Here is a 21,905-nt window from a genome sequence, read left to right on the forward strand (position 1 = left end):
GTGACGGTAGTTCTCCCTTCTATGTGGAATAATTTGGTCGCTATATGCTGCTAAAATCTGGTCTGGTCATGGTGTGGCGATATTTGTCCCTTTTACAGTATGAGGTATTGTTCGGTCACTATGTGGTGGTCATGTGGTCTGCTCACGGTGTGACGGTAGTTCTCCCTTCTATGTGGAATAATTTGGTCGCTATATGCTGCTAAAATCTGGTCTGATCATGGTGTGGCGATATTTGTCCCTTATACAATATGTGGTATTATTCGGTCACTATGTGGTGGTAATATGTGGTCTGGTCACGGTGTGGCTGTATTTCTCCCTTCTACGTGGGATTATTCGGTCGCTTTATGCTGGTAATATGTGGTCTGGTCACAGTGTCACGTTAGTTCTCCCTTGAATGTGGTATTATTGGTCTTGAAAAAGTGGATTGTGTTGTGTATAGCAGTCAATTGTTCTCTCTGATATTAATTAGGAGAATAATCTTTATTTAGATTTCTGATTAAATACTTGGAACAAGATGCACTTACAGGAATTCTACTGTGAAAACAGGTAATCACCTTTCCAAAGGATAAGTGATAAGGTATTGATTGGTGGGGGTCTGACTGCTGGGACCCGCACCGATTGGTAGAATGTGGAGCTTTTATCCCCACTAGACTGGAGCAGCATGTGCGACTTCACCACTGATCCATTCATTCCCTCAATGGCTGCGAGCGCTGCTCTTGTTTTTTTCTGGAAGCCCCAAAGAGAATGAATGGATCTGCGGTCAGACATCCCACCTGCCACTGCATTTTAAAATGGGGATAAAAGTGTCCTGTCAGGGATAAAACTTCCCCATTCTGATCAGTGCAGTTTCCAATGGTCGGACCCAAACGATCATTAAGTTATCACCAATCCTGAGGAGCCCATGGATCGGTGATAACTTGTTTTCACCAAAGAAGCCCTTTAATGCAAACTACCGTAATTGTCCATCCCAGTTGTGCTGTGCGCACAGTAGATGTGCAGGAGCCGCCTGTGTTTTACAGTCGAGGTCCCACTATAATGGGGATAACGGCTAACAGGTATCAGCATCTAGCTGTAGGGTGGGCCCCAGTCTCCCCAGTGCGACGCTGTGGGCAAATATAACCTGTCTGGGCAATTGTAGCCAATTTTGCTGCAAAAAAAGAAAAGTCTTTTTACCTTTTTAGCCATAACTTTCAATGTCTTGGATAAATGTGTAACCCTTTATTAAATTCTGCCTTTATTATGGGGATCTCATGGTAGTAGAGCATACCAGAGGTTGACTATATTTTATTTATTTATTTTTTACAGAAAGATCCACGTAAAGAAAAAAAAAAAAGTAAAACAAAATGGAAACCGAAAGAAAATAAACAGAACACACCTTTTTGGTAAATGTTTATACTTTGAGCAGCCCCATGATATAAGCTGGTGCAGGTCACTAATCAGACAAATCCACATGAATGAGTGTAAGAAGTGAATGCAGCACTCACCGCTATAATAAAACATTGTATTCCATCATTAATAACCATCAGCTTCTCACAGAGGGAGGTCAGCGAGTGGTAGATACAGCGCATTGTGAAAGGATTTGGCCCCCTTGAACTTTTCCACCTTTTGCCACATTTCTGGCTTCAAACATAAAGATATAAAATTCAAATTTTTTTGGGAAGAATCAACAAGTGGGAATGAAATTTATTGGATATTTTAAACTTAAAAATAAAAAATGAAAAGTGGGGCGTGCAATATTATTCGGCCCCTTTACTTTCAGTGCAGCAAACTCACTCCAGAAGTTCAGTGAGGATCTCTGAATGATCCAATGTTGTCCTAAATGACTGGTAACGATAACTAGAATCCACTGATCCAATGTTGTCCTAAATGACTGGTAACGATAACTAGAATCCACCTGTGTGTAATCAAGTCTCTGTATAAATGCACCTGCTCTGTGATAGTCTCAGGGTTCTGTTTCAAGTGCAGAGAGCACCATGAAGACCAAGGAACACACCAGGCAGGTCCGAGATACTGTTGTGGCGAAGTTCAAAGCCGGATTTGGATACAAAAAGATTTCCCAAGTTTTAAACATCTCAAGGAGCACTGTGCAAGCGATCATATTGAAATGGAAGGAGTATCAGACCAATGCTAATCTACCAAGACCCGGCCGTCCCTCTAAACCAGTGTTTCCCAAACTCCAGTCCTCACGGACCACCACAGGTCATGTTTTCAGGATTTCCTTAGTATTGCATAGATGATGGAAGTATCATCAAGGCATCAGGAATTTTCTCACCTGTGCAATACTATGGAAATCCTGAAAACATGACCTGTGGGGTCTGTGAGGACTGGAGTATGGGAAACACTGCTCTAAACTTTCATCTCGAACAAGGAGAAGACTGATCAGAGATGCCGCCAAAAGGCCGATGATCACTCTGGATGAACTGCAGAGATCTAGAGCTGAGGTGGGTTAGTCTGTCCATAGGACAACAATCAGTTATACACTGCACAAATCTGGGCTTTATGGAAGAATGGCAAGAAGAAAGCCATTTCTCAAAGATATCTATAAAAAGTCTCGTTTGAAGTTTGCCACAAGCCATCTGGTAGACACACCAAACATGTGGAATAAGGTGCTCTGGTCAGATGAAACCAAAATCAAACTTTTTGGCCACAATGCAAAACGATATGTTTGGCGTTAAAGCAACACAGCTCATCACCCTCAAAACACCATCCCCACTGTCGAACATGGTGGTGGCAGCATCATGGTTTGGGCCTGCTTTTCTTCAGCAGGGACAGAGAAGATGGTTAAAATTGATGGGAAGATGGATGGAGCCAAATACAGGACCATTCTGGAAGAAAACCTGTTGGAGTCTGCAAAAGACCTGAGACTGGGACGGAAATTTATCTTCCAACAAGACAATGATCCCAAACATAAAGCAAAATCTACAATGGAATGGTTCAAAAATAAACATATCCAGGTGTTAGAATGGCCAAGTCAAAGTCCAGACCTGAATCCAATCGAGAATCTGTGGAAAGAGCTGAAAACTGCTGTTCACAAACGCCCTCCATCCAACCTCAATGAGCTCGAGCTGTGTGCAAGGAAGAATGGGCAAGAATTTCAGCCACTCGATGTGCAAAACTGATAGAGGCATACCCCAAGCGACTTGCAGCTGTAATCGCAGCAAAAGGTGGCGCTACAAAGTATTAACTCAAGGGGGCCGAATAATATTGCACGCCCCACTTTTCAGTTTTTAATTTGTTAAAAAAGTTTAAAATAGCAAATAAATTTCATTCCACTTCACGATTGTGCCCCACTTGTTGTTGATTCTTCCCCCAAAAAATAGAATTTTATATCTTTATGTTTAAAGCCAGAAATGTGGCAAAAGGTAGAAAAGTTCAAGGGGGCCAAATCCTTTCACAATGCAGTGTATAGGCGACGGCAGTGCTGTGTATCTGCAGGATTCCAGGCCAGTATCTGCCACCCGCTGGATTTCCCATGGGAGAAGCTCTGGGATTTTATTACAGGGAAACTGTCATCAGGTTTTTGCTATGTAATCTAAAAGCAACAAGTCGGGGCAGAGGACCTTATCCCAGCGATGTGTCACTTGCTGGTCTGCATGATGGCATTTTGATATAATCCCTCTTTTATCTGCTGCAGATCTAGCAGTTCCCTGAATTCACAGATTATGTAGAGACCAATGCGGGAAAGTTACCCCAAATGTTCTAGAAGTCAGCATTGGATTTTCTGCTTTCAGATCACCTCACAGACCAATGTAAGTTAAGGGACAAGTTCAGATCACTGTTTATCCCACTGTTTTTTGAAAGAAATTCGCCATTAAAACTCATGCATACAGTACAAAAAGAAATAGATGCCACAACCAGGGCCGGCTCCAGGATTTCATGGGCCCCGGGCAAAAGTCTCAGTGGGCCCCATTCACACCTACCACGATTCATGATGCACAGGAATATAGGTATAGTACAATGCTAAAGATTTCACTTACTTCTCACATTACATGAGTGATATCTATTGTAAAGTCTACAACAGCTCAGAACCCAGCGAATCCTCCCAGCGCACAGTTCAGACCAGACAATATAGTCCTCTATACAGTATTATGGGCACCAGGTGGTCCTCCATATACAGTATTATGGGCACAACGTGGTCCTCCATATACAGTATTATGGGCAGCACATGGTCCTCCATATACAGTATTATGGGCAGCACATGGTCCTCCATATACAGTATTATGGGCAGCACATGGTCCTCCATATACAGTATTATGGGCAGCACATGGTCCTCCACATACAGTATTATGGGCACCACGTGGTCCTCCACATACAGTATTATGGGCACCACGTGGTCCTCCACATACAGTATTATGGGCACCACGTGGTCCTCCACATACAGTATTATGGGCACCATGTGGTCCTCCACATACAGTATTATGGGCACCACGTGGTCCTCCACATACAGTATTATGGGCACCACGTGGTCCTCCACATACAGTATTATGGGCACCACGTGGTCCTCCACATACAGTATTATGGGCACCACGTGGTCCTCCACATACAGTATTATGGGCACCACGTGGTCCTCCATATACAGTATTATGGGCCCCACGTGGTCCTCCATGTACAGTATTATGGGCACCACGTGGTCCTCCATACAGTATTATGGACACCACGTGGTCCTCCATATACAGTATTATGGGCACCACGTGGTCCTCCATATACAGTATTATGGGCACCACATGGTCCTCCACACAGTATTATGGGCACCACATGGTCTTCCATACAGTATTATGGGCACCACATGGTCCTCTATACAGTATTATGGGCACCACATGGTCCTCCATACAGTATTATGGACACCACATGGTCCTCCATACAGTATTATGGACACCACATGGTCCTCCATATACAGTATTGTGGGCACCACATGGTCCTCCACACAGTATTATGGGCACCACATGGTCCTCCACACAGTATTATGGGCACCACATGGTCCTCAATACAGTATTATGGACACCACATGGTCCTCCATACAGTATTATGGACACCACATGGTCCTCCATACAGTATTATGGATACCACATGGTCCTCCATACAGTATTATGGATACCACATGGTCCTCCATACAGTATTATGGACACCACATGGTCCTCCATACAGTATTATGGACACCACATGGTCCTCCATACAGTATTATGGGCAGCACATGGTCCTGCATCCAGTACTATGGGCACCATATATTGCTCCATACAGAATAATGGACCGCATATAATGCTCCATACAGTATGATCCCCATATATTGCTCCATTCAGTATAATGGACCCCATATATTGCTCCATAAAGTAAAATGAGCCCCATATATTGCTCCATACAGAATAATGGAGCCCAAATATTGCTCCATACAGTATGGGCCCCATATATTGCTCCATACAGTATGGGCCCTATATATTGCTCCATAAATAGTGGGCCCTATATATTGCTCCATAAATAGTGGGCCCAATATATTGCTCCATAAAGAATAGGCCCCATATAATGCTCCATAGATAATGGGCCCTATATAATACTCCATACATAATGGGCCCCATATATTGTTCAATAGATAATGAGCCACATATAATACTCCTTACATAATGGGCCCCATATATTGTTCAATAGATAATGAGCCCCATATAATACTCCATACATAATGAGCCCCTTATATTGTTCAATAGATAATGAGCCCCATATAATACTCCATACATAATGAGCCCCTTATATTGTTCAATAGATAATGAGCCCCATATAATACTCCATACATAATGAGCCCCATATAATACTCCTTACATAAAAAAAAAAATCAAATACCGCTCCTTGCTGGAAGCAGGCCTGTCTCATCAGCGTCTTCCGACTCTCTGCACTGGGACTGCTCAGCAGAGGGCGCTCTGTAGTGACATCATCGTACCCTCTGCCCTGAGATGTCACAGAGTAAGAAGACGCAGAAGACAGAGGAGCAGCAGAGGAACAGGGAGAGGTAAGTATTGAAAACAGTTTAAAGCACTGGGGAAGGCCCAGTGCAAGTGCCCATTCGCTGGCATCAGGCCCCGCTGACTCATGGGCCCCATAGCGCGCTGGTGTCCCAGAGGGTGAGTGGGCCCCCTGCTCGCTCAGGGCCCAGGCACTTGCCCGGGTGGTGATGCCGGCCCTGGGTACAACACATACAGCACCCGTTTTTAACTGATCCGCTGCAATGATTATGTAGGAAACTGTATTCATTTACAATCATCCACAGCGTGAGAGAAAACAGCTACAACATTACTGAATAAGCAGAAACCCTGCAAGTATAAGAAAATGATTTTATTAAAAATATTTTGCATATCAATCCAGTTTGAAAAAAAAGAACTTATTAAGCATTTTTTGCAACGTAGCAGTCCACATCTGACAGAGTCCTGTAACTCTGGACACAGTATAATAGTGTGGCCGCTGTTCTCTAGCAGGACCCTCTAATGATAGAAGCAGGACGGCATACTGGATCTCGCACAACGCTACCTGCATGCCATCTGATTGGCTACTGTAAGTGCTCCAGCCGTATAGAGATCACTATGTATACAATATACTCCGAAAAGATGTCAGTGATTACTGTGAAGTCAAAATATTGTGGCCCCCATTGAGCAGGAATGATTAGAGATGGACGAGCTCCAGTTGGCAGACAGTCAGTGATGGCGGAGAGCTGACCATCTTTACTCGCTGCTCATTAGGAAAGTGGTCGCTTTCTGAAACCATTTGACTCTGAACTCGGCGTCAGACGGCATTATGTAAGAGGCCAATGTCTGAGCGGTTTTTGTGTCCATTTGTCCTTCCTCTGTTCTTTCTGCCAAAAGATCCTCACCCATAACCTAAGGATTAAAATAAAGTTGAATTGTTACTAATATTTTTGTAAATTTAGCACATGAATTGAATTTCATAAATTAAAAGAAAACTTTCCCTCCGATGTCCACAAAACTGAGCGCCACTACATAAGCCATAAATAGTCTCCCCTCTCTCTCCCAGTCTGTGCAGCGGACGGGAACCATTTAAATGGGTGCAGGGCCGATTTTAGATACAGTGGGGCCCTGGGGAAAAGTTTAAAGTGGGGTCCCAAATGCTGACATACAGCACCACACAAACATTTAGCTTGTATTTACATGCGCTGAGATCAGGCCGCTAAACGAGCGCAATCCACAATACTGAAGCCGTTCGACGCTTGTTTCCCGGCCTCTTTACACCAGCTGAGGAAGAATGATGGATACAGAACAATCACTAATAGATCAATCTGTCCCCATACAGCATCATGTTATCAGCAGCACATCTGCAGGTTACACCGGCCGATGTGCTGCTGAGAACAAGGATTTTTGTTCTGGCATAAACAATCCAATTACTCGATGAATAGGCAGCATTTTGCTTGTTTAGTATAATACATGCCATAGTCCTCCATATTTTATAATGTGCCCCACAACCCCCCATATTGTATAATGAGGCCCATAGTCCTCCATATAGTATAATACACTCCCGATAGCCCTCCATATAGTATAATGCACTCCCCATAACCCTCTATATAGTATAATATACTCCCCATAGTCCTCCATATTGTATAATGTGCCCCACAGCCCTCCATATTGTATAATGCACTCCCCATAGCCCTCCATATTGTATAATGCACTCCCCATAGCCCTCCATATTGTATAATGCACTCCCCATAACCCTCTATATAGTATAATATACTCCCCATAGTCCTCCATATTGTATAATGTGCCCCACAGCCCTCCATATTGTATAATGTGGTCCATATTCCTCCAAATAGTATAATACACTCCCCATAGCCCTCCATATAGTATAATATACTCCCCATAGTCCTCCATATAATGGAATGCACCTCATAGTCCTCCATATAGTATAATGCACTCCCCATAGCCCTCCATATAGTATAATGCACTCCCTATAGCCCTCCCTATAGTATAATGCACTCCCCATAGCCCTCCCTATAGTATAATGCACTCCCCATAGTCCTTTATAGTGTATAATGCACTCCCCATAGTCCTTCATATAGTATAATGCATTCTCCTCAGTCCTTAATAGAGTATAATGCAGCCTCCCTATAGTATAATGCAGCCAAACATATAGTACATATAATATAATGCAACCCATAGTCCTCGATAAAGTATAATTCAGCCACTCCATACAGTATAATGCAGCCCCCCAGTTCTGCAGTATTATGGTCACCACATATAAAAAACAAATACATACAATACTCCCCTCTCCTCGTTCTCCAGCTGCTCCATGCTCTGCAGAGCGTCTCAGCAGCTCCACTCTGCAGGCACAGTCATTCCCCCGCTACCGATACAGTTCAATGCGCGATGCGGGGGGACGAACTCACAGGCCCTATAGCGGCACGCCACGGGCTGGAGGCCCCAGGAAGATGCCTAGTCTGCCTGCCCTTACGCCGGCCCTGAATGGGTGTCTCATGCTGGGGACGTGTTTTTCTGCTTTTTTTCTTGCCATAGTCCTACTGAATAGAATTTGTACTATCAGCTGTGTATCCACCAGACTTCTGCACAACACAACTGATGGTCCCAACCCCATTTATAAGGCAAGAAATCCCACTTATTAAACCTGACAGGGCACACCTATGAAGTGAAAACCATTTCTGGTGACTACCTCTTGAAGCTCATCAAGAGAATGCCAAGAGTGTGCAAAGCAGTCATCAAAGCAAAAGGTGGCTACTTTGAAGAACCTAGAATATAAGACATATTTTCAGTTGTTTCACACTTTTTTGTTACGTATATAATTCCACATGTGTTAATTCATAGTTTTGATGCCTTCAGTGTGAATGTACAATTTTCATAGTCATTGAAAATACAGAAAAATCTTTATATGAGAAGGTGTGTCCAAACTTTTGGTCTGTTACTGTATATATCCAGGATGTGTGATCAAGGGTTGCCATACATACCAGAATGGGGGATCAAGGGGTGTCATGCATACCAGGATGGGTGATCAAGGGATGCCATGCATACCAGGATGGGGGATCAAGGGGTGCCATGTATACCAGGATGGGGGATCAAGGGGTGCCATGAAAACTAGGATGGGGATCAAGGGGTGCCATGCATTCCAGGATTGGGATGAGGGCCACGTATACCAAGATGGGATGGGGGCCACATATACCAGGAAGGAGGGACCATACATACCAGGATGGAGGATATTAACAGAATTGGGGGACATTACCGCAATACCAATGTCAGCAGCAGACTCCTATTAGACAAAGATAGCACAAGTATACACAAAATGCAGTTTTTAAAAGGAAGTATTTTATGATTAAGGGAAAAGGAAATCCAAACCTACAGGGCCCTGTGTGAAAAAGTGATGCCCCTCCCTCCTTAAAATATAAATTAACTGTGATTTGTCACATCTTTGGGAAGCTGAGTTCAATTTCCGTAGCCCCACACAGCCCTGTTTACTGCCACACGTGTTCTCAATCAAGAAATCACTTAAATAGGACATGCCTGACAAAGTGAAGTAGAACAAAAGATCCTCTAAAGCTAGACATCATGCTGCGATCCAAAGAAATTCAGGACCAAATGAGAAACAAAGTAATTGAGATCTATCAGTCTGGAAAAAGTTCTAAAGCCATTTCTAAAGATTTGGGACTCCAGCGAACCACAGTGGAAGTCATTATCCACAATAGGCGAAAATATGGAACAATGGTGAACTTTCCTAGGCGTGGCCAGCTGATCAAAATTACCCCAAGAGCGGAGCAACGACTCATCCAAGAGGTCACAAAAGACTCCACAACAACATCCAGAGAACTGCAGGTGTCAATTGCCTCAGTTAAGGACAGTGTTCATGACTACACCATAAGAAAGAGACTGGGCAAAAACGACACGCATAGCAGAGTTCCAAGACGAAAACCACTGCTGAGCAATAAGAACAAAGGCTCATCTCAGTTTTGGCAGAAAACATCTTGATGATCGCCAAGACTTTTGGGAGAATACTCTGTGGACTGGCAAGACAAAAGTTGAACTTTTTGGAAGGTGTGTGTTCCATTACATCAGGCGTAGAAGTAACACTGCGTTTCAAAAAAGGAACATCATACCAACAGTAAAATATGGTGGCGGTAGCGTGATGGTCTGGGACTGTTATGCTGCTTCAGGACCTGGAAGACTTGCTGTGGTAAATGGAACCATGAATTCTGCTGGTTAACCAAAAAATCCTGAAAGAGAATGTCCGGCCATCTGTTCATGACCTCAAGCTGAAGTGCACTTGGGTTATGCAGCAGGACAATGATCCAAAACACACTATTAAGTCCACCTCTGAGTGGCTTAAGGAAAACAAAATTAAGACTTTGCAGTGGCTTAGTCAAAGTCCTGACCTTAAGAAAGAGGTTCATGCTCGGAAACCCTCCAATGTGGCTAAATTACAACAATTTTGCAAAGATGAGTGGGCAAAAATTCCTCCAGAGTGTTGTAAAAGACTCATTGACAATTATCCCAAACACTTGATTGTAGTTGTTGTTGCTGAGGGTGCTTCAACCAGTTATTAGGTTTAGAGGGCAATCACTTTTTCACACAGGGCCCTGTAAGTTTGGATTTCTTTTTCCCTTAATAATTAGGATCTTCATTTAAAAACTGCATTTTGTGGTTACTTGTGTTATCTTTGTCTAATATTAAAATTTGTTTTGAGATCTGAAATATTTAAGTATGACAAACATGCAAAAGAATGAGAAATCAGGAAGGGGCAAACAACTTTTCACACATACACATATACATATATATATATTCATCCCACAATGTGACATTCATGGTAGAAGAGAGGGATTGGTAAGATGGGACAACCATTACAAACCAGCCACCTGATCAGACGTTATTGAACACCTTTCCAGAAGCTTTAATCAATCTTATCTACTGTTATTTTCTGAAGAGAGGAAACAAATGTCCTAAAAATAAAAAAATATAAAAATGAAAGTTAAGAAAAAATAAAATAAAAATAATAATAGTCTCACCTCCACTATGAGCATTTTTTGCTCTTCTAATAATCCAAGCTTTCCTAATTGTTCTTCCATTTGCTCCTGCGTCTTCATATTCCTCTCCAGCACAAATGATGCATGCTGGGGCTGTAAGAGCTGTAATAGAAGCCTAGAAGAACCATCAGAGGTCAGGCCCATCTGGTTACAGAAAGAACACAGATACACGCTGTATAAGACAATGGGATGGAAACAAGATTTTAAAAGGAGTTATCTAACACTTTTATACTCCACTGGATAGGTCATTAATATAAGATAGGTGGGGGTCCAACCCTCGGCCCCCCGATGATCAGCTGTCATCACCTCTGGCAAGATGCAGGCAATGTTCAAAGTGGAACAAAACCGCTCTGTACACTGCGGCCGCTGCCGGGTGCAGACCAGCTATTGAGGAGTACCGGAGGTGATCTGCAGCACCAGGCAGTGGCCACTGGGGTGCGCTCTGTTCACAAGTTACATCCGGCCGTTGCCAGAGCTATAAACAGCTTATTGGTGCGGAGCCAAGAGTCGGACCTACAACGATCTGATATAGACCACCTATTTTATGCATAAATCATCTGCATTAAAGTATTAGAGAACGTCTTTAAGAGCCCTGCATTTTCAGAGCCAAACTTCAGTCAACATCTAATAACCAATTACAATGTCTTTCTTAGGACTCGTTCACACGAATGTATTTTCAGTAGGAAAGTTGCCTGTGGAACAAATGGACGGCACTCAGACCAATGGGATTCAATGGGAAAGTGCAGAGGAGTCATTTTTCTTTTTTGTCACTGATCGAATCTGTGTGAGCAAAAAATAAAGAAAGAAAATGGCAGCATGTCCTCGTTTCATCCGTCAGACAAGATTCACCCATTCAAGTCTATGGGTACAGAAAAAAATCTGCTTTATACAGATACATTGCAATCCTGTAGCCCTGGAAACTGTAAATGGTTAAAAAGCCAGATTAGATCTGGACTGCACATGGACGACAAGTGAGAAAAGAATTCTCCCACTTTTCTGGATGAAACTCTGAATGATATTTTATCTGCTTGTGTGAACAGGCCCTTAGAGGTCTCGACAAGACGGAGGAGCTGATCCAGAGTGTCCAGGGAAAGCTAGCAGTCCAGGTAATGGCGGATACGGAGGCAACCATCCACATCGTGCTCCATGCCCTTCTAATCTGACCTCCGTGACAGTGATGCTCAGTGTAAAGCCTGAGCTCAGGAGATGTGGGCTCGGACCCTGTTCAGACACACTGGAACTGATCAATCTCCATTCAACATTATGAACGTAAAACTGGAGCACTGGTCCCACTCAAATATATTGTATTGTGGTCAAATCATTCCCTTTAGGAGCTGAGTGCTGTGTAATAGAGGAGGATAAGGCCCCCCGTATACAGCAATCTATTCTCTGATAGGCGAGAGGGAAGAGACGTCATCTCCTCCTTTCTGATAATGTCCCCTGTATCCTGCTGACAGTGATTGTGCCATCCCAGCAGGTGACACTAGAGCCGCTCCCCGCTCTTAGGCTATGTGCCCATGTAAAACCGTCTGCCATGCAAAGCAATGTGAATTGGGATGTGCTGTGCACATGATGCGCTAATTAGCGCGCCGAAATTGCATTGCGTTGTAACACGCAGCATGACCATTTCTACCGCGATTACGCGTCCATTGAAAAGCAGCAAACCCGCAGGTATATGTGGATTTGCTGCGTTTCAATTAAATTCAATGGCCGAGAATTTGCAGCGTAATCGGGGTGCGTGTGGCACCCAGGATGAAGAAGAGACTACAACTCCTCTTCATCCCGGCTACCAAGCGGTGAAAAAAAGAAATAAATAAGTTAAAAATAAAAAACCCTGTATACTCCCCTCTCCGGTCTGCTCCCGGCGGCGATCCTCTCTCCTCCGCGTCCAGCGGTGTACTGGCAGGACCTGCGGTGATGTCATCTAGTCAGCTGATGGTCACGCGACCGCTGACGTCAGAGGTCAGGTGATGGTCGCGTGACCATCAGCTGACTAGATGACGTCACCGCAGGTCCTGCCAGTATACCGCGGGACGCTGAAGAGAGAGAACGCCGCCGGGAGGAGACTGGAGAGATGAGTATACAGGGTTTATTTTATTTTTAACTTTTTAATTCTTTTTTTTTTTTACTATAGATGCAGCATTTAAAGCATCTAAGTTGGTCACACAATATAAATCCATGCCGGTTGCAAGGATTTATATTGTGTGACCAACTTGTCAAGCACTTTTCCAAGTGATGCTCAAAATCACTTGGAAAAGTGCTTGAAAAAACGCTGAAAAAATGCTGAAAAAAACACTTCTCTCTGGCAGAAAATCTGCATGTAAATCTGCATATGTTTTTTTCTGCCAGAGAGAGGCAAAAACGCTCTGCATCAAATCTGCTACGTGTGCACATAGCCTTAGCGTGTATGTGCTGTACTTATCATTCAGGACTGTGCAAAGACCTGCCTGTGACCAAAAGAACAACAAGGCTGTGTGCACACGCTGCAGATTTGGTGCGTTTTTCAATGGAACAGGCTGCCACGAGAGGTGGTGAATTCTCCTTCAATGGAAGTCTTCAAACAGAGGCTGGACAGACATTTGTCTGAGATGCTTTAGTGAATCCTGCATTGAGCAGGGGTTGGACACTAGGACCCTGGAGGTTCCTCCAATTCTAATGTTCTAGGATTCTATGTATAAACACCAGCTGCAATCTTCCATGGAGAAGTAACCGTGGTTTCAGGAGAACTTGCAGCAGAAGGTCTGTGCCTTCCGCTAGCTCCTCCCCCTTCCGCTAGCTCCTCCCCCTTCCTTCTGTAAAGAGTATTAATAGCACTAACTGTCATCTATCTCACTAATAGGAAAGTTTGTCTTCACTGAATACAGATGTTACCGCGAATTGAGACTGAAAGATCAATCCAGCAGGAAAAAGAAGACTTCTCTGATAAGATTATAAAATTACTTATTTTCATGTGTAATATTAATTTACAAAACAAAAATTAAAACAACGGTTATTCTTTAACTAGTAAAGCACTTAGGACAGGGATTCATTAAGACTGGCCATATTCAAGCTGCTCTTGATGAGGGAGCGTGCTGGAGTCAGACGGTCCAGATTCATTAAGTGGCGCATGAATTATGCGCTTTTGACAAGTGGTGTGTGCACCTTGCCACAAATCTTACTCCAGTCACGGACTGGAGTAAGATTTCTGGTGTAAGGGAAGCCACAGTTCGCTATGAATTAGACAAGCTGTGGTGCCACACTTGCATCCTGCCCCAACTCTGCCCATTTTGGTGAAGCTGGGCAAAACTGACGTGAAAACACCAAACGTCACAACATTTTTGATCAACTCAATAATGTACGAGGTATATGAAGCGGAGCCGCGCGAGGACAAGGTGTGCGGAGCTGCGCGTGTACGAGGTGTGTGGAGCGGAGCCGCGCATGTACGAGGTGAGTGGAGCCGCGCGTGTACGAGGTGTGCGGAGCAGAGCCGCACGTGTACTAGGTGTACGGAGCGGAGCTGCGCGTGTACTAGGTGTACGGAGCGGAGCTGCGCGTGTACTAGGTGTACGGAGCGGAGCTGCGCGTGTACTAGGTGTACGGAGCGGAGCCGCGCGTGTACTAGGTGTGCGGAGCAGAGCCCCGCGTGTACTAGGTGTATGGAGCGGAGCCGCTCGTGTACTAGATGTGCGGAGCGGAGCCGCGGGTGTACGAGGTGTACAGAGCAGAGCCGCGCATGTATGAGGTATGCGGAGCGGAGTCGAGCGTGTACGAGGTGTGCGGAACCACGCGTATACGAGGTGTGCGGAGCGGAGCCGCGCGTGTACGAGGTGTGCAGAGCAGAGCAGCGCATGTACGAGGTGTAAGGAGCGGAGACGCGCGTGTACGAGGTGTGCGGAGCAGAGTCGTGCGTTTACGAGGTGTGCAGAGCAGCGCATGTACGACGTGTAAGGAGCGGAGACGCGCGTGTACGAGGTGTGCAGAGCAGAGCCGTGAATGTACGAGGTGTACGGAGCGGAGCCGCACGTGTCCGAGGTGTGCGGAGCGGAGTGGAGCCGCACGTGTACAATGTGTACGGAGCGAGGCTGCGCAAGTACGAGGTGTACAGCGCGGAGCCGCGTGTGTACGACGTGTACGGAGCAGAGCCGCGCGTGCACGAGGTGTGCGGAGAGGGGCCGCGCGTGTACGAGTTTTACGGAATGGAGACGCGCATGTACGAGTTGTACGGAGCGGAGCCGAGCGTGTATGATGTGTGCGAAACGGAGCCGCGCGTGTACGAGGTGTATGGAGCAGAGCTGCGCATTTACGAGTGTGCGGAGCGGATCCGCGCTTGTACAAGGTATACTGAGCGGAGCTGTGCGTGTACGAGGTGTGCAGAGCGGAGGCACGCGTGTATGAGGTGTATAGAGCGGAACTGTGCGTGTACGAGTTGTGCGGAGCCGCGCGTGTACAAAGTGTACAGAGAAAAGCTGCGCGTGTACGAGCTGTACGGAGCAGAGCAGCGCGTGTACAAGTGTGCGGAGCGGAGCCGCGCGTGTAAGAGTGTGCGGAGCCGAGCATGTATGAGGTGTGCAGAGCAGAGCCGCGCGTGTACTAGGTGTGTGGAGTGGAGCTGCGCGTGTACAAGGTGTGCAGAGTGGAGCTGCGCGTGTACAAGGTGTGCGGAGCGGAGCCGCGTGTGTACGAGGTGTATGGAGCGGAGACACGCGTGTACAAGGTGTGCAGAGCAGAGCCGTACGTGTACGAGGTGTGTGGAGCAGAGCCGTGCGTGTACGAGGTGTGTGGAGCAGAGCCGCGTGTGTAAGAGGTGTGCGGAGCGGAGCCGTGCGTGTACAAGGTGTGCGGAGCAGAGCCGCACATGTACGAGTGTGCGGAGGGGAGCCATTGGTGTACAAAGTGTGCGGAGTGGAGCGGATCCACACGTGTACAAAGTGTACGGAGCGGAGCCGCGCGTGTATGAGCTGTACAGAGCGGAGCCGTGCATGTACGAGGTGTGCAGAGCGGAGCTGCACGTGTACAAAGTGTATGGAGCGGAACCATGCGTGTACAAGGTGTACGGAGCAGAGCCAATCGTGTATGAGTTGTACGGAGCGGAGCCGCATGTGTACGAGGTGTGCGGAGCGGATCCGCGTGTGTACAAAGTGTACAGAGAAAAGCCGCGCGTGTACGAGGTGTACGGAGCAGAGCAGCGCATGTACGAGTGTGCGGAGCGGATCCACGCGTGTACAGGGTGTACGGAGCGGAGCTTAGCGTGTACGAGGTGTGCAGAGCGGAGCCGTGCGTGTACGGGGTATGTGGAGCAGAGCCGCGCAAGTACAAGGTGTGGAGAGGAGACACGCGTGTACGAGGTGTGTGGAGTACAGCCGCGCGTGTACGAAGTGTGCGGAGCGGAGTCGCGCGTGTACGAGGTGTGCAGAGCAGAGCCGCACATGTACGAGTGTGCGGAGCGGAGCCAATCGTGTACGAGGTGTGCGGAGCGGATCCGCGCGTGTACAAAGTGTATGGAGCGGAGCCGCGCGTGTATGAGCTGTACGGAGCGGAGCCGTGCATGTGCGAGGTGTGCAGAGCAGAGCTGCGCGTGTACAAAGTGTATGGAGCGGAGCCGCGCGTGTACGAGGTGTGCGGAGCGGATCCGCGAGTGTACAAAGTGTACGGAGCGGAGCCGCGCGTGGACGAGCTGTACGGAGCGGAGCCGCACGTGTACGAGCTGTACAGAGCGGAGCCGTGCATGTACAAGGTGTGCAGAGCGCAGACATGCGTGTACGAGGTGTGCTAAGCGGACCCACGCGTGTACGAGGTTTGCGGAGCAGAGCCGCAAGTGTACGAGTGTGCGGAGCTTAGCCGCTCGTGTACAAGGTGTACGGAGCAGAGCCGCGTGTGTATGTGGTGTGTGGAGCGGATCCGTGTGTGTACAAGGTGTACGGAGTGGAGCCGCGCGTGTAGGAGCTGTACGGAGCGGAGCCGTGCGTGTACGAGCTGTACGGAGCGGAGCCGTGCATGTACGATGTGCAGAACGGAGCTGCGCGTGTACAAAGTGTATGGAGCGGAACCGTGCATGTACGAGATGTGCGGAGCAGAGCTGCGCATGTACGAGTGTGCGGAGTCACGCGTGTACGAGGTGTGCAAAGCGGAGTTGCGCGTGTACAAGGTGTGCGGAGCGGAGCCGCGCATGTACAAGGTGTGCGGAGCGGAGCCGCGAATGTACGAGGTGTGTGGAGCGGAGCCGTGTGTGTATGAGGTGTACACAGCAGAGCAGCGCGTGTACGAGTGTGTGGAGCGGATCCGCGCATGTACGAGCGGAGCTGCGCGTGTACGAAATGTGCAGAGCGGAGCCGCGCATGTACGAGGTGTGTGGAGCGGAGACACGCATGTACGAGGTGTGTGGAGCTGAGCCGCACGTGTACGAGGTGTGCGGAGCGGAGCCGCGCGTGTACGAGGTGTGCAGAGTGGAGACAAGCGTGTATGAGGTGTGTGGAGCAGATCCGCACGTGTACAAGGTGTACGGAGCGGAGCCGCGCATGTACGAGCTGTACGGAGCGGAGCCGCGCATGTACGAGCTGTACGGAGCGGAGCCGTGCATGTACGATGTGCAGAACGGAGCTGCGCGTGTACAAAGTGTACGGAGCGGAGCCACGCGTGTACGAGCTGTACGGAGCGGAACCTTGCATGTACGAGGTGTGCGGAGCAGAGCTGCGCTTGTACGAGGTGTGCGGAGCGGAGCCACGCGTGTACGAGGTGTACAGAGCAGAGCAGAGCAGCGCGTGTACAAGTGTGCGGAGCGGAGTCGCGCGTGTATGAGGTGTACGGAGCAGAGCCACGCGTGTACGCGGTGTACGGAGGGGTATTGCGCGTCTATGAGGTGTACGGAGCAGAGCCGCGCGTGTACGAGGTGTATAGAGCGGAGCCGCGCTTCTACGAGTTGTACGGAGTTGAGTCGCACATGTACAAGGCGTACAGAGCAGCGTCGCGTGTGTACGATGTGTGCGGAGCAGAGCCACCCATGTACGAGGTGTACAGAGCAGAGCAGCATGTGTACGAGTGTGCAGAGCTGGAGAGGAGCCGCGCGTGTACGATATGTACGGAGCGAAGCAACGCGTGTACGAGGTGTACGGAGCGGAGCCACATGTGTACTAGGTGTACAGAGCAGAGCAGTGAGTGTACGAGTGTGCGGAGCAGATCCGCGCTTGTACTAGGTGTACGGCGCGGAGCCGCACGTGTACTAGCTGTACGGAGCATAGCTGTGCATGTACGAGGTGTACGGAGCAGAGCCGCACGTGTACGAGTGTGCAGAGCGGAGCCGTGCGTGTACGAGGTGTGCAGAGCGGAGCTCAGCGTGTATGAGGTTGTGGAGCAGAAACACACGTGTACGAGGTGTGCGGAGCGGAGCCGCGCGTGGACGAGGTGGGCGGAGCGGAGCCGTGCGTGTGCGAGGTGTACGGAGCGGAGCCACGAGTGTATGAGGTGTACGTAGCGGAGCCGCACGTGTACTACGTGTAAGGAGCATAGTCGCGCGTGTACGAAGTGTGCAGAGCGGAGCCGCGCATGTACGAGGTGTACAGAGCAGATCCGCGCGTGTACGAGCTGCACGGAGCGGAGCCGAGCGTGTACGAGTTGTACGGAGCGGAGTCGCACATGTACGAGTGTTTGAAGCGGAGCTGCGTGTGTACGAGGTGTACGGAGCTGAGTCGCGCTTGTACGAGTGTGCGGAGCAGAGTCGCGCGTGTACGAAGTGTATGGAGCAGAGTCGCGCGTGTACGAAGTGTGCGAAACGGAGCTGCGTGTGTACGAGGTGTACAGAGTGGAGCCGAGTGTGTACGAGGTGTACGGAGCTGAGTCGCGCTTGTATGATGTGTGCAGAGCATAGCCGCGCGTGTACGAGTGTGCAGAGCTGGAGCGGAGCCGCACGTGTACGAGATGTACGGAGCGAAGCCACGCGTTTACGAGGTGTACGGAGAGGAGCCACGCGTGTACGAGGTGTACAGAGCGGAGCCGCGCGTGTCCGAGTGTGCGGAGCAGAGTCGGACGTGTACGAGGTGTACGGAGCGGAGCCACGCGTGTAGGAGGTGTACGGAGCGGAGCCGCGTGTGTACTAGGTGTACAGAGTGGTGCCGCGCATGTACGATTTGTACGAAGCTGAGCCGCGTGTGTACAAGACGTACGGAGCAGCGTCGTGTGTGTACGATGTGTGCGGAGCAGAGACGCGCGTGTACGAGTATGCGGAGCGGAGCCGCCCATGTACGAGATGTGCAGAGCGGAGCCGCGCGTGTACGAGATGTGCAGAGCGGAGCCGCGCGTGTACGAAGTGTACAGAGCAGAGCAGCGCGTGTACGAGTGTGCGGAGCTGGAGCGGAACCTCGCGTGTACGAGATGTATGGAGCGGAGACACGCGTGTATGAGGTGTGCGGAATGGATCCACGCGTGTACAAGGAGTATGGAGCGGAGCAGCGAGTGTATGAGCTGTACGGAGCAGCGAGTGTATGAGCTGTACGGAGCAGAGCCGTGCGTGTACGAGGTGTGCAGAGCGGAGGCGCGCGTGTATGAGGTGTATGGAGCGGAGCTGTGCGTGTACGAGTGTGCGGAGTGGAGCTGCGCGTCTACGAGGTGTACGGAGTGGAGCCGCACGTGTACGAGGTGTGTGGAGCGGAGACACGCTTTTACGAGGTGTGTGGAGCGGAGACACGCTTTTACGAGTGTGCGGAGTGGAGCTGCGCGTCTACGAGGTGTGCGGAGTGGAGCCGCACGTGTACGAGGTGTGTGGAGCGGAGACACGCTTTTACGAGGTGTGTGGAGCGGAGACACGCGTGTACGAGGTCTATGGAGCAGAGCCAATCGTGTACGAGGTGTACGGAGCGGAGCCGCGCGTGTACGAGGTGTGCAGAGTGGAGCGGATCCGCGCGTCTACAAAGTGTACGGAGCGGAGCTGCGCGTGTACGAGCTGTACGGAGCGGAGCCGCGCGTGTACGAGCTGTACGGACCAGAACCGCACGTGTACAAGCTGTACAGAGCGGAGCCGTGCATGTACGAGGTGTGCAGAGCAGAGCCACGCGTGTACGAGGTGTGTTGAGCAGAGCCACGCGTGTACGAGGTGTGCGGAGCAGAGCCGTACGTGTACGAGTGTGTGGAGCTTAGCCGCTCGTGTACGAGGTGTACGGAGCGGAGCCGCGCATGTACGAGGTGTATGGAGCGGAGACACGCGTGTATGAGGTGTGCGGAGCGGATCCATGCGTGTACAAGGTGTACGGAGTGGAGCCGCGCGTGTAGGAGCTGTAAGGAGCGGAGCCGCGCGTGTAGGAGCTGTAAGGAGCGGAGCCGCGCGTGTACGAACTGTACGGAGCGGAGCCGTGCGTATACGACGTGTGCAGAGCGGAGCTGCGCGTGTACAAAGTGTATGGAGCGGAACCGTGCGTGTACGAGGTGTGCGGAGCAGAGCTGCGCGTGTACGAGTGTGCGATGCCGCACGTGTACAAGGTGTGCAAAGCAGAGCCGCACGTGTATGAGGTGTGTGGAGCGGAGCCGTGCGTGTACAAGGTGTGCGGAGCGGAGCCGCGCGTGTACAAGGTGTACAGAGCAGAGCACTGCGTGTACGAGTGTGCGCAGCGGAGCCGCACGTGTACGAAATGTGCAGAGCAGAGCAGCGCGTGTACGAGGTGTGTGGAGCTGAGCCGCGCGTGTACGAGGTGTGTGGAGCACAGCCGCGCATGTATGAGGTGCGCGGAGCTGAGCGGATCCGCACGTGTACAAGGTGTACGGAGCAGAGCCGCGCGTGTACGAGCTGTACGGAGCGGAACCGTGCGTGTACGAGGTGTGCAGAGCGGAGCCGCACGTGTACGAGGTGTGTGGAGCAGAGACATGCATGTACGAGGTGTACAGAGCAGATCCGCGCGTGTACGAGCTGCACGGAGCGGAGCCGAGCGTGTACGAGTTGTACGGAGCGGAGTCGCGCATGTACGAGTGTTTGAAGCGGAGCTGCGTGTGTAAGAGGTGTACACAGTGGAGCCGAGTGTGTACGGAGCTGAGTCGCGCTTGTACGAGTGTGCGGAGCAGAGTCGCGCGTGTACGAACTGTATGGAGCAGAGTCGCGCGTGTACGAGTGTGCGAAACGGAGCTGCGTGTGTACGAGGTGTACAGAGTGGAGCCGAGTGTGTACGAGGTGTACGGAGCTGAGTCGCGCTTGTATGATTTGTGCAGAGCATAGCCGCGCGTGTGCGAGGTGTACAGAGCAGCGCGTGTACGAGCGTGCAGAGCTGGAGCGGAGCCGCACGTGTACGAGATGTACGGAGCGAAGCCACGCGTTTACGAGGTGTACGGAGCGGAGCCACGCGTGTACGAGGTGTACAGAGCGGAGCCGCGCGTGTACGACCTGCACGGAGCGGAGCCGAGCGTGTACGGAGCTGAGTTGCGCGTGTACGAGTGTACAGAGTGGAGCCGAGTGTGTACAAGGTGTACGGAGCGGAGTCGTGCTTGTATGATGTGTGCGGAGCGGAGCCACGCGTGTACGAGGTGTATGGAGCAGAGCTGCACAATTACAAGTCTGCGGAGCGGAGCCGCGCGTGTACGAGGTGTGCGGAGCGGAGCCACGCGTGTACGAGGTATACAGAGCAGAGCAGCGCGTGTCCGAGTGTGCAGAGCAGAGTCGGAGGTGTACGGAGCGGAGCCACGCGTGTAGGAGGTGTACGGAGCGGAGCCGCGTGTGTAGGAGGTGTACAGAACCTACAAAAGACAAAAATATATCTCATACCCTACCATCATTATATATAAATGTAAAGCAAAGTTGCATAATAAATATAGGGTACTTAGTGAACTATTTTTGATCAAAAAAAGTATACAAGCCGTCCCACCAGCGGCAAGGTGACCCTAAATTGGGACGGTACCTATACTGCCTATATTAAAAACCTTACTGTATATCAAAGTTGAAGTA

The sequence above is a fragment of the Phyllobates terribilis genome, unplaced genomic scaffold, assembly GCF_046119375.1.
Source record: "Phyllobates terribilis strain yellow unplaced genomic scaffold, ASM4611937v1 Scaffold_155__1_contigs__length_4435156, whole genome shotgun sequence".
Classification (NCBI taxonomy): Eukaryota; Metazoa; Chordata; class Amphibia; order Anura; family Dendrobatidae; genus Phyllobates; species Phyllobates terribilis.